Below are 2,597 nucleotides of genomic sequence, written 5' to 3' on the forward strand. Positions count from 1 at the left end.
CTCCAATAAATTTCTAATCAGTCTGATTTTTCACTTCTTCCTCTCTAACGGCATCCTTCAAAAGCTATGGAACATAGAATATGTTCAGATGGTGTGTCTGTGTGTGTTAAAAGAAGAAAGTAAGTTTGTCTCCACCTTTTGTAATTCCCAATCCCCATCACTCTAGTCTTTCATCTAGGAGTGGTAAATTTAACCAATGTAAGTTCTCCAAAGCTAAAGCAGAAGGTGTATGTTTTCTATACTCTTCTCGGTTTCCTCCTGATCATTAACTCTCATCGCCTCCCCTTAGCAATCCTTCCCCATCACCCTAATCACCAAAAGCTCAGAAATTCAATAAAACAGTAAACACTCTCCCTGAAAGGTACCTTCCTGGTTTTGTCTAAAACAAATGCAATCTTCTGTTTGGTATTTTAAAACACCACAAGCATTCTTACTTAGATTAAATCATGGGTCTCCCTGGTCTCCAGGCATGCCTAGACATGAACCATAAAGGGAATGAGATCCTTGGAGTTTCTCTAGTAACTACAGGCCAAGTCAACAGCAACCCTAAGAACAAGCATTCTTTAAAAAAAAAAAAAAAAAAGACATTTTTTTCTTGTTATTTTACTTTTTTTAGTTGCACTACCTGCAAAATGAACTGCGTTTAAAAAAAAAATCTATTTCTGGAGACAATGCATCTTGATGACTTTTACATATGTTTTCTTTATTTTTTTTTTATCATCCTTGAAGAACAGCCCTAAAAATATAAGTTTCAAGGCATCTACTGCAACCAGCGCTTTGGATGGCAGCAATCCAACTCAGGTAAGACATGTTAGATGCAACTAATGATCCTAAAACATCAACCAGGAAGAGGTATTTAATATTGTATTGGGTAAATTGACTCGCAATTTGAAAAAACAGAACTGCTTTTATAATTACGTCCTAACCAAAACTTGTAAGTCTGCATGTTGTTAATGGAATGAAAGCTATTTCACTCCTGCACTTATTTATGCGTGTATATTTAACTACAAAATACAAAATTGGCTCTATAGTTATCTTTAGAAAGCTCACAGGTTAATAAGCTCTGATTCCAGCATATTGCCCAGTATGCCTTGGTTTACTGTACGTGTTAAAGAAGTGTGAGGGATTTGTGTAATATGTTCCACAGCATTGTGCCTCTTCCAACCATAAAATGAATGCAAATTATTGTTAGTTATAAATGACCTGTTTTTTGCAATTTAACTTTATAAGTTGATCTTGACAATTAATGTTTTCTGTACCATACATTTGGTACAGTAAAGTTGGTTTCTTACTCTTCACTTTGGTGTTGTCAGAATAAATGATGCGTGTGGCAAAAAATGTGTGTTCATATTGAAAGATAATGCTGTAATACTGAAAATTCATCATTGGAAAGTTCTTCTGGTGGTTTAATAGTATGAGTTTAGAATTTGTTTTGAATGATCTAGATGAGTTGCTCCTAATTCATGCTATTAGAGGCATCTATGAAACCATTTGCTGGGTTTAGGGAATCAATCTCTAGCTGGGAAGTTTTCCTCTGTGGGAAATAATTTAGAACCAAGCATTTGGGGTCAACAGTGAGTGTTCTATACCAGATGCGTGAAGACCATACTGGGGGTGGGGAGTGGGGGGCTACTCCCAACTGAGTTTCACTAAACTGAGGTTATCCTCTCCTGACTTATTCATTGAAGGAAAAGAGGGCATGGAGTAAGACAAGAAGTATTCCTACAGGTCTCCCAGAAATCCTCTCGAACTGTCCTTTTTGTCCAGTCTACTCCAAATACACACATAAATACATCTACATTATCACATGTGGAGTTGTGAGAATAAGAAAAATGTAACTGGTCACAAGACATTGTTTCTCCCTGAATATCCAGATTTAGTCTTGCTTGGGGGACCTACTCAAGCCTCAGCTCCTCCATGAACCTTCCCTGACAATTACAGTTCTCACTGATACCCAACCTACCCTCTTCTATTTCTGCCCAGTTTAGTAATTTATTATATACTGCCTTGAGGGATAAACAATGTGTTCACGTTGTGTTACCACCTAGATTATACACATGGAGGGTAGAATAAGTGACCTTGGGTGCTGAATATATACCAGGTAATTAAATAAATATGTGAGGCCCAAGCTTTGATCTAACTAACGAGTTGGCTGACTGGCTATTTGACTACAAGATCCAACCCTCCACCTCATTGCATGGCCCTCCAAGACTGTAAGAGAAGCCCAAGGAGAAGGCAAGCGTGCGGTCGGGATTCTCAAAGGCAGTCGTCCCACAAGCCAGAGGCCACCCAGGCCTATCTCCATCTGGAAAATTAGAGCCTACAATTTGGTACGAGGCCAAGTTGTTTTCTCTGACGGAGATGGGCATGAAAACTGGGTGGGCGTGTGGGGCTTCTTGGGGAGGGGTAGGGGAAAAGGAGCTCTTTGTCCCTCCTGCCCTATCAGGAAGAGAAACTTCTCAGGAATCTGTGCCTCGGTCTCCAGGGCTTCTTCCCCGCAAGGACCCGCCCTCGGCCCCTTCTGGCAGCTTCCGCCCCTCCCCCAACCCACCCCCACCTCGCGCGCGCCCCGCCCCCTCCGCCTCGGGGTTCCAAGG

Source organism: Prionailurus bengalensis, chromosome D1, assembly GCF_016509475.1.
Source record: "Prionailurus bengalensis isolate Pbe53 chromosome D1, Fcat_Pben_1.1_paternal_pri, whole genome shotgun sequence".
Taxonomy (NCBI): Eukaryota; Metazoa; Chordata; class Mammalia; order Carnivora; family Felidae; genus Prionailurus; species Prionailurus bengalensis.